Source organism: Myotis davidii, unplaced genomic scaffold (genome assembly GCF_000327345.1).
Source record: "Myotis davidii unplaced genomic scaffold, ASM32734v1 scaffold97, whole genome shotgun sequence".
Taxonomy (NCBI): domain Eukaryota; kingdom Metazoa; phylum Chordata; class Mammalia; order Chiroptera; family Vespertilionidae; genus Myotis; species Myotis davidii.
The window spans coordinates 399,314-410,415 of record NW_006289392.1 but is presented as its reverse complement, the minus strand read 5'-3'; the positions used below and the strand labels follow the sequence as shown (position 1 = coordinate 410,415).

Genomic DNA, 11,102 nt, shown 5'->3' with positions numbered 1-11,102 from the left:
TTTCCAGTAAATCAACTACTAATTCACCATAACAAGATTTAACTTACTTTAATACTTTATAGGATGAAAAATTAAAGGATGAGCGCTGCCTAGAGAAGTCAGTTTAAACAATTATTCTTGGGTCCCACTACTGTGATCAGAATATATAACTCCCCATAGGAAGGGGAATAGAGAATCCAAAGAACACAGAAAATGAACAGAAGAGTAACATTTTAAGGCAAACCAAATTTCCACATGGATATTTCTTGTTTATTCCCAATTTTTAGACAAGATGTTAGATACAATTAAGTCCTGCAACCTTGCAGAACTCTCTGCATGTAAAGAATTTCTCTGAGAAGTTATCTTTTGACTCCATATCAGCCACAATCTTTTATTATGAAAATACAAATATAAAAAGAAATCCTACTGTATTTGTACCCTACTATATTTGGATGTGAATTATATCAGCCAGCAAAAGAGCTAACCTATGAAATAACATCAACAAAAAAGCAGAATAATGTTCTGAACACTCTGCTTCCATTTAAGCATTCTTTTTGTTTAAATATATCTAAGGTTACCATTTGCATCAAGAAATAGGGTCCTGGCCAGCATGTCTCAGTCGTTAGAGCACCAGCCTGTGCTGGTTGCAGCCTGTGCTGGTTGCAGAGGGTTGCAGGTTCGATTCCCAGTCAAAGGCGCATGGCTGGATTGCAGGTTCCATCTCTGGCCCACAGGAAGCAACCAATTTTGTGTCTCTCTCACATATGTTTCTCTCTCCCACCCCTTTCATTCCCTCTTAAAAAAAAATCAATGGGGAAAAAATCCTCCAATGAGGATTAACAACAACAAAAAATAATAATAAACTCATTAAAAAATATAGGATCTCTAAATACTCTGCCTCTAGTTCTAGCTCGATGATTAAGTGAAGTCACTTAACCTAACTTCAGAGGTTTTACCATCTCTCCAAAGGGTTTGGACTGCAAACCACTAAAATCTCTCTCTTTGTAGAGAAAATAATTTCATCACAATTGTAAATATAATTCACATTGCTGATTTTCCTTTTCTCAAAGCTACTGCTGCTCATCATTAGATGTGATACCACATACACATCCCTGAACTAGAGGTAAATACATAGAAACTGCTTTTTTATAGTGCCGAGATGTGGGCAATTAGAAAGTCTGTCTTAGTTGTAGCACTGAACATTGTTGAATATACGTATTTGTCTAAAATGGCAAAGGTAAAAGAAATATCAGCCAGCGGTTCTATGAACTTGCTGATTTCAAGGAGCTATTTAAAGCACAGATATTATCATTGTAATTCTGACACTATTAAATATAGAAAAGGTTAGAGAAATTGTGTGGGTTTGCATGCCTGAAAAACGTTAAATTTTTACAGAGCTTCTTCACTTCCAAGTGTTTTAACAATGTAAAATGCATGATTTGAGAACAAGTCACATGTCTGACCCGGAGAGCCTAGAATCATTACATAGACTTATCCTGAGGTTGGGTGATGACACACTGAAAACTTAGTTGTTTCCCTTCCTACTGCTCATGTTAGACATCACTAATCATTGGTCTCTCACTGACCCTGAATGCAATCTTGTCATGCTTTCAATGTGGGGCTCCTGTAAGCCACATCCAATTGATCGAAGTGTCAAATAAATGGAAGCTATCTACCTTCCTTGTTAAATCAGTACATGGAAGTGAACATACAGGATGCCAGTAATGCCACACAGAGAAGCTAAATCTACAGCTCTCAGTTCTTAAACATATATTTCAATATAAATAAAACTACAGTATACAAAATGCATACGTAGAAAACTGAGAAATCATGGGAGACTGCTTAATTTCTGTTGTCTTACAACAGCAAATTCAGGGTTTCTTTTACAATTTTGATTTTCAAAATATCAGTTTACATAAAATAGTTTAAGAATACATCTATAATAAAAAATAAAATTCATTCATTTTTAGAACTAAAGTCACTATCACTATCATCATTAAGAAAAGCTTATTAGGAAAACAAAAGAAAAATAAATCACACAACTTTCAGAGTATTTCTACCTTGTTTTTATTTGTTTATTTACTTACTTGATGACCAGAGAAAACAAAGATATGTTTAACGACTTTTGTTCTATTTCCAGGCCACCTTACTGAACGATGCCTCATGAAATCAATGGTTGTACATCTAGGAAATGTACCAATGGAGCTCTCTTCCACTGGTGTATGTATTTTAATTTGTCTCATGTGAGTGTCTCTTCCGTTTTGGTGATTGGCTAGCACAGCAATCTGTATCATGAATGTGGGAGTTGGCTTCTAATGGTTATGAATTAAAGGAATGTGAATCCAGTCACTTGGTTCCACAAGTTCAAGTTGCTGAATTTCTTGAAGTTTGTGGGAATTATTTCCTACTCTGACTGAGATCTTGCTTGTACTATAGCTTTTATCAGATTTGTAGTCCACATAAATACATAATGTTTTCACCATTGTTTTTCTTCTGAATTGGATGTTCACTAAATGAGGCTGGGAGCCATCTGCTTGCCAGTAAGTTTCTAGATTGTCACCTCATAGTTGATCTACTCCAAATCCTGGTTTGCAAGATGAGAGTGACCAAACAACTTGTGACCCAATTTCCCATACTGCTCCAGTTCTTCCCACCTGCTGAGGGCCAGCACCAGGAGGTGTCTTGTTTGGTGTGGTCATTTTTAAAATATTAGCTTTCAGGCCGAGTTTGCTGCAGGTCAAGGTTTTTAGGGTTCCCTGCAGCAGCTCCGCGCCACTCCCCTTTGCTTCTCTGAATCGCTCAGCTTCCCAATGACCGTATTTGTGCTTTACAGTTAAGTCAAGCCATGTGTACAAAAAGCTATCAACTGTTTTGTCAAATTTTTTCTTTAAAGTTATTATATTTTCATTATAACTTAAAGAAGAACCAGAAGCAGACAGACATATAACTAGTAGATACCTGCCCTTTAAGGAGCTTACTACCAAAGATGGACAATACCAGATGAATAAACTTTAAGTGGCATTTACCCAATAAAATAAAGCAATTATGCCAAAGTATAAACACAAAGTAACAGGAAATTAATTTTTGATCATCCAGAGTAGGCAAAACATGCTCACAAAATCTTTTGCTATTATAATTTTCTCTACTTAATCAGTCAATTGACATTATGACCAGTTTCTGGTACATATTTTGTGATACAAGAAGAGAGAATGATTTTTTAAATATTTTATATGTTTTTATTGATTTCAGAGAGAGAGAGAGGGAGAGAAAGATAGAAACATCAATAATGAGAGAGAATCATCAATTGACTCCCTCCTGCACGCCCCCTACTGGGGATCCAGCCCACAACCCAGGCATGTGCCCTGACCAGGAATCAAACAGTGACCTTCTGGTTCATGGGTCAATGCTCAACCACTGAGCCACCCCAGTCGGGCAGGAAGAGAGAATGATTTTTAAAGTCAAACCTTCCACAGTTATTCTCATCACTCAAAGAAGTATAAATTCAGTAGATGAAGCTCTACCCTGGTTACTATTTGCATCAACCTATGGAAATGGATTGAAGAAGGTGACTAATTTTCTGATGAATCTTATGTTGGGTTTCCATGGGTAACTTTGTTAACTTATTTGAAATTCTGCAAAATCCCAAAATATTCCATATTAAAGTATTAAAAGAAAAATGTATTCAGGAGTAGGGGTTATTTGTGTACTATTTCTTTTATTAACATAGGTAATTGAGGGTTGGTTATCTTACATGTGGTAAGAGTATGGATTTTTTAAAAAATTAATTGGACTTCTTAAAAAATATGTTTTTGTTGATTTTTTTAGAGAGAGAGGAAGGGAGAGAGATAGAGAGATAGAAGCAGCGATGAAAGAAAAACATCATCGATCAGCTGCCTCCTGCATGCCCCCTACTGGGGATCAAGTCTGAAACCCTAGCATATACCCTGGCTGGGAATCGAGCCAGTGGCCTCTTGGTTCCTGGGTCGATGCTACACTGGCTGAGCTATTTGGACTTTTTAAAGGGAAATGGATAGTGCATAATTATTGGGAGAATGGGCATGGGAAAATTGTGTTGTAGTAAAAAAAATAAAAATATCAGTAGCTCTCCTTTGCTCAATCTGCAGGGAACTCCCATAGAAAATAAGATCTTTAGTCTGAAAAGTGGTTTGATAGACTACCTGGAGGAAAGATAGCAGAAAAGAATGGCATTACTGGAATAGCAAACTACCTTTGTAAAGACTCACAGGTGTAAGTGAAACAGGATAGTGGAAGAGGCTAAGTTGTGTGAGGCAGGCTGTGGCTCCCAGGCTTTGAATCAGAGTTTATATAAATGACCCTGACTGGGGAGTGGAGGAGCATCTGTGTAAAAACAGACCTGAAATAGCTAGAAGAAAAGTATTCCATCTCCCTCCAATATATTAAACTTGGTAGGGAACCAGCTAAACACAAATCTGCCAAACACTAAACACTGACAATTCACCTTAGAAACAAATGACAGAAGAAAGTCTCTCAAGTTATTTTGAGGTCTAAGGTAGGAAACGGAATGTCTTTGAAGCAAAGAACTGGTATTTCCTTTTCTTTTTCAAGTTAAAGGTTGGGACTTTGTAAGAGAAAGATAATAAAAGTGAACAGTAAAGTATAAACAATAGTGTCAAATCTTAGGATGGTTTTTCTGGATTATATCTTATGGACTGGCAAGGATCCAAATGCATCCCAAGACCAGAGTGAACATGCTTAGAGAAACTTCCAACTAAATAAAAAAAATTTAAAGTAAAATCTGAAAGGGGAGAAAATAGACCATCCAGATGAAAATCATAAAATGAGACTCTCTAGGCTAAAAGGTACAATATTAAAAACAAACACACACACAGAAGGAAAAATGAAATAATTTTCATGATAATACAGAGAAGAAGTTTAGAAATAAAAACCTATGGCCTCAAATATCAATGAAGCATTTAATCTGATATATTAAAAGAAAGCAAGACATAAAAGGCAAGAGCAGGCACTTTTCCCTACTCATCCTGCTAAGTCCAGCTAAAGCCTCCTGCACACTCCACACTGGGGATCGAACTCATAACCCCAGCATGTGCCCTGACTGGGAATCAAAAACCATGACCTCCTGGTTCACAGGTTGACACTCAACCACTGAGTCACACCAGGCCTATGCAGGTATCTTTAGATGAGATTAACATTTAAATCAGTAAACTGTATAAAGCAGATTACTCTTCATGATATGGATGGGCCTCATTTAATCAGTTGAAGACCTTAAGAGAAGAAGAGTGAGATCACCTGAGGAAGAGAAAATTCTGCCTCCAGACTGCCTTTGGACTCGAGCTGCAACATCAGTTGTTACCTGGGTCTTCAGCCTGCCAACCTACCCTGCAGATTTCAGACTTACCTGCCCTTTAGATGTGTGAATCAGTCCCTTAAAATTAATCAATCTCTTTCTCTCTCATATGTGTGTGTACACACACACACACACTCTATTGGCCTGTTGCTCTGAAGAATTCTTACTAATACACCAGCTAAAAACACCCTCCACACACACACCAAACAAACTCTCATCCCACTCACAGCTCTGTGAGTAAATGTCCAATGGAAAGCCTAGACTTCCACCTTCACCAGGCTGTAATGCAGGGCCCCTCCCACTGGCCTGGATAGTGTCAGAAAAGACGGAGCAGGAACCAGGACTTTCAACCCTGTTGGGCAGTAACAAGCCTCCTCCATCTACCACCCACGGCATCACTGGGAACCACCCAGGAAGCCTGGACTTCCACTCTACCTGGCAGCAATGAGGCACCCTTCGCACTGCATGCTGAGGTGGTGTCAGAGAAGGCCTAGTGGGGAATCAGGACTTTCACTACTGTCCAGCGGTAATGAGGTCACACCCCATCATGGTATCAGTGGAGGCTACATGGAGAGCAGTAACAAGGCACCCCGCTGCTCATCTCAGTCAAGGTGATATCAATAGAGCCTAGTGGTGAACTCCTGCTGCCACCCAGCTGTAACAAACATCCCTGTCCACCCTTGGGTATCAGTGGAGGCCCGTGAGGAATCTGGACTTCCATTCCCATCTGGCAGTCACAAGGAAACCCTCCCTTTCCCCACCAGTGTAGGATTAGAGAGGTCAGCTAAAGCAGAAAGACTTAATAAGATCCAGAGTCTAATAACATAATACCCAGAATGTCCAGGTTTCAATGAAACCTCACTCATCATAGCAAGAACCAGGAGGATCTCAACTTGCCTGACAAATGATAACAAGCAGATGCCAACAGAGATGATAGAAATATTAGAATTATCTAACAAAGATTTTAAAGCAACCATGATTAAAAAAAACACTTCAATGAGCAATTACAAATATGCTTCAAACAAAAAAATAGAAAATCTCAGCAAAGAAATATGAGAAGAGCCAAATGGAAATTTTAGAAATGAAAAGGTCAGAACTGAAATAAAAACATTCAGCAGATGTGCTCAACAGCAGAAAGCAGGTATCAGAGGAAAGAATCAGTGAACTGGAAAACAATAATAAAATTACACAACCTGAATAACATAAAGAAAAAGAACTGGAAAAATATTGAAGGAGGCTGGTGGAACGGTAACAAAAGGAAACAAAAGATCTCACATTCATGTCATTGAGTCCCAGGAAGCGAGAGGGCAGGGCTGAAATAGTGGCTGGAAGCTCCCCAAATTTGGCAAGACACTTAAACTTATGGAATCAAGAAGCTGAGTGAACCCCAAGCAGGCTGAACTCAAAGAAATCCATTCCAAGACGTATTATAATTCAACTTTTGAAAACTAAAGACAAAAAAATATATATATCCTGAAAGCAGCCAGAGAAAAATGACACCTTGCCTATAAGGGAAAAACATTTAGGATGACAGCAGAGTTCTCATCAAAAAGCATGGAGGCCAGAGGAAGGGGCACAATATATTTCAAGTGCTGAAAGAAAAGAACTGTCAACCTAGAACTCCATATCCAGAAGAAAATAATTCATTAGGAATGAAAGGGAAATTAAGACAATCTCAGATGAAAGAAAATTTGTTGCTGTAGACCTATCCTGAAAGAATGGCTATAAGAATTTCTGAAATAGAAAGAAAATAATACAAGAAGGAATCATGGAACATTAGGAAGAGAGAAAGAACAATAAAAAAGTAAGGATATGGATAAAAACAATAGATTTTCTTTCTCGAGTTTTCTAAATTAAGTTTAAATGTCAAAGTAAAAATTATAACACATTATGATGTAGTTGTCAATATATATAGATGATATATTTAAAACTATTATAAAAAGGATGGTAAAGAGGGTTAAGATAGCTACACTCTGTTTGATGGTACAGCCATTTGGAAAACAGTTTGGCAGTTTCTTAAAAAACTAGACATATAAAACTAGACATATACCTATCATATTACTTTACATTCCTGGATATTTATTTCAGAGAAAAGAAAAGGTATATCCACACAAAAGACTTATAACAGCTTTATTTGTAAGAGCCAAATTGTCTTTCAATAAGTGAATGGTTAAACCTACTGTGGTATTTATCCCAAATTGTATAACATGGAAAACAACTCAGAAATAGAAAGGAACAAACTATTGATCACAAAACTTGTATGTATCTCAAGGGCATTATGCTGAAGGAAAAAGCAATCTCAAAAGTAACACACTATATTATTTATAAAAAATCTTGGAATAATGGAATTATAGACATGGAGAACAAATTAGCGGTTGCCAAGGATTAGGGGTGCTGAAGGTGGGTGTAACGCTAAAGGAGTGGCACAAAGAGATCTCTGTGGTGATGAAAAGTTCTGCATCTTCATTGCAGTGGCGGTTCCATAAGTCTATACATGTGATAAAATGGCCCTAGGAGGGGGTCCTGCAGAGACGGGAGGGCCAGGCCTGTACTCTGCAGAGCTGTGGCTAAAGGAGCAAGGGGTGGGGGGGTGTCGAGGCTGCAACCGTGGGAAAGTATGATTGAATTATACTAATGTCAATTTCCTGGTTTTGGAATTAACTATAGTTACATTGGGAGAAACTGGATGAAGAGTACATATAACCTCTGTACTATCTTTGTAACTTCTTGTGAACCTTTTTTTCAAAATAAAAAGTTGTTTTTTCCATTATGATAATATAAAGAGAGAGGGAAGGAGAGAGAGATATCAATTTGTTGTTCCACTAATTTATGCATTCATTGGTTGATTTTTGTATGTGCCCTGACCGTGTATTGAACCTGTAACCTTGGCATATCAGGATGATACTCTGACCAACATAAGCTACCTGGCCAGGGTCTCAAAATAAAAAGTTTTTAAAATAAAAAAGGTATCAAGGAGCTCAAAATTTAGGGGGATGGTATGTGTAACTAAAACTGGATAGCTTGTGTCTGTAATAAAAGGGTATGTATTTCTCAAAACAAACTCAAATAATATAAACTAAATAGCAAAACTCATATGAAATCCTCATAAAAACCCTTGAAAATGAGAGTTGAAATGGAGAAGACTGAACATGCTGATGAGACTTGAAGAAAAATAGAAAAAGATCAATCAAAAGAGATATCAATATTGTTTTCTAAAAAATAAATTGCTAACCCATCTTGTAGTCAATGCTGTGATATTAAGGCAATAAATAATATGAACGTTTTTAGTGGGCTGGCATCTTGGTAGGTAACATAAACTATCTAGTTCTATCCCCCAGTAATGGTAGGCAGAGATAGCTACAGATATCAGGGCGTTGGGTATTATAAGCATTTCAAATTAAAACAAGAGGAAGCAGGAGAGGTAAGTATTTCTTTCCGTCTGGGATCTGTTTCTGAAGACTGAAAGGGTTCACTCAATTGCTGTCTGTCCAGTGCTGGGCCATGTGGGTGATGGGATGGAAAGGGCATGAGCCCCGTGCTCCAGGAGCTTGGAACCTAGTCCTCTAACTGCAATATCTAGACCTTGAAGAATGATAGAGCTTAGTCCTAATCAGTCCAAATTTCCACTATTATCAGGGTTTGGGGGGCCTCTCTTGAGTTCGAGAAGAGTAAATGAAGGGCTATTTTAGTTAAAAATTTTAAAACTTCTGCTCTGTATAAGCCCTATATTAAGTACTGTGGAGGTTTCAACGATTAAAGACACCCTTGTCCTTAAGGTATAACTTAGCAAAGAACATGGTCACATACATAAATATATTAGAAGAAATGAAATAGGGAAGAATTGAAAAATATTCTGCCCAATTAACTAAAATCTAGAAACCTCAAACCATTTATTTTCCCGTAAATACCCAATGTTCTTTCCTACTTCAAGCCTTTGTGCATGTGGTCCCCTATGACAGGAATGCGAATTTCCGCTTCCTCTGCCAGAGAACTCTTAATCCTCCTCCAACACCCAGATCCTATGCCACCACCTATGTGAAGCTGTCCCCAAACTGAGCGTCCGAGAGCCCTTCCCATTTCCTCGGTGCCCCCACAGCGTAGCTGGCACTCACTACACTCCTGAGTATTTTAGAACTGCTGCTCCTACTGGACTCTGAGGGCAAGATTCGTGTCCCTTTCTAAATTTATGTTTAGGTTTATCATAAGAATATATTTGCATAGTTCAAAACTTACACAATATAAGAAGTTCATTACGAAAAATAGCAGCACCCTCCTTATTCCCTGGTCCCACTTCCTAGCGGCAACTGTTCCAGCTTTTTCTCCTGGTACCTTTTGGTTTTTCAATGATGAAATAATAATACACACGAACTGCTCTTGGTATTTGGTACATATTGGTATGCATCGTTTCTCATGGACGGTACACACTTTGTGGGCTCCTTCAATCTGAAAAGTGGGGTCCTTCGTTCTGGGGAAGTTTTCACAGCCTGGCATTTTCTCTCCTCCATTTCATTTGTTCTCTCCTTCTGAACCTCCTATTAGCTAGATGCTGATTCCTCTGATCCTTTCTCCTTTTCCTATTTTCTACCTCTTTGTTTTTGTATTATTATGGTAAGGAAGATTTCCTCAACTTTATCCTCTAGTCATTCTATTTTTTTAAAATCTATATTATCTTATTATTAATTTCTAGGAGCTCTTATTTTCCAATTGTTCCCTTTCAAAGCATATGTTTTTGTCTTATGGTCCCAAACTTTTTTTTTTCCTATCAGAGAACATTAATTATAAAAGTTTAAATTTTTTTTCATTTTCCTATATTGTTTCTATTTCTCCCAATTCCATTTTTAATATATATATTTTTATTGATTTCAGAGAGGAAGGGAGAGGGAGAGATAGAAACTTCAATGATGAGAGAGAATCATTGATGGCTACCTCCTGCACGCTCCACATTGGGGATCAAGCCTGCAACCCAGGCCTGTGCCCTGGCCGGGAATCAAACCTTGACCTCCTGGCCGGGCCCCAATTTCCTTATTTTTGCCATGATTATTTTTCTTGCTAGAGACTTTTCTTAAATGACTGGAGAGTATGCCTTTTGCCACCTTTGTATTTTCAGCACATAGCCAGGACCAATAAAAAGTTCCTCACCTTAAATGAATGGATGGATGGATAAACCAACAAAGGAAGAGAAACATTTAAAAATGATTAAGAATAAACGAGGCACAAAGATTGGAGGTAAATGATACTGTGCTGACAGAATATACAGATCACTGTCTTTTTAAGCCAGCGACTCAGCACTGCTGGGAATGCCCCTGCCAACAGGTCGTTTCTGGCACACTTACTGAGTAGACAGGCCTTTTGTCCAAACCTCAACAACAGGCAAATTATTTAACTTTATTTAAATTTTCATTTAATTCATAAACTCCTCTCCTGAATAGTCTATTTGCAACACCAACATCCTCTTTTGCTTCTAGGTTTAAAAACAAATTTTCCTTATAGCTTGGTAGGTAAGCCACATTCATTTACTTGAAACAATCTAGATCTAGTTTGCAGAAAGAGCAGCAAAAATAGGCTTAGATATGACTGAAATAACAGAGATTCTATCTCCCAATTTAAAGTTGAAGTTCTTGTCCTCAAAGACAGGAAACCAGAGGTCAATGGCAGCATGCTCAGTGTAGTTTGCAAAGCACACCAAAGGCTTCTTGATCGTTTCAAAGATTTGCTATTTGTAGCCCTTATTGCGGTTATTTTTTTTTAATAATGAAAGTAAAATATGACCTTAAAA

The 11,102-nt window shown here is 37.8% G+C and overlaps 1 protein-coding gene and 1 pseudogene across 2 annotated transcripts in view; both read right to left on the bottom strand.

Moving 5' to 3' along the window:
* LOC102755835 overlaps nucleotides 1-2,811 on the bottom strand; it is a 4,500-nt pseudogene extending 1,689 nt beyond the window's left edge.
* The window catches only part of ALG9 (ALG9, alpha-1,2-mannosyltransferase), a 92,590-nt gene that overhangs the window by 29,097 nt on the left and 52,391 nt on the right, over nucleotides 1-11,102 (bottom strand). The gene's annotated exons all lie outside the window — the stretch shown is intronic.